Raw genomic sequence first — 290 nt, forward strand, 5'->3', positions numbered from 1 at the left:
TATATTTAAAAAAAAAAAAGTTTTTCTTTTTGCCAGTAGGATTTCCTCTCACAGATACGCGGACAAAGCGCAGCACAATGCTATACTCACCCCTCAACGCTCCTGTCGTATATAATCTTAATCCTCAGATGCTGATCCACGCTTCTCTTCAGGACGTGGCTTTCCCTCAGAGGAACCCGATAGACCACCTGTCCGAGAGGAGCACAGTGCTGCGGCCCCGCTCCCTCCGAGCCGAGCCCGAACAACCGACCCCTCGCACCGACCTCCCCGCCCCGCACCGCCCGAGGAGC

This window comes from Meleagris gallopavo, chromosome 7 (genome assembly GCF_000146605.3).
Source record: "Meleagris gallopavo isolate NT-WF06-2002-E0010 breed Aviagen turkey brand Nicholas breeding stock chromosome 7, Turkey_5.1, whole genome shotgun sequence".
Classification (NCBI taxonomy): Eukaryota; Metazoa; Chordata; class Aves; order Galliformes; family Phasianidae; genus Meleagris; species Meleagris gallopavo.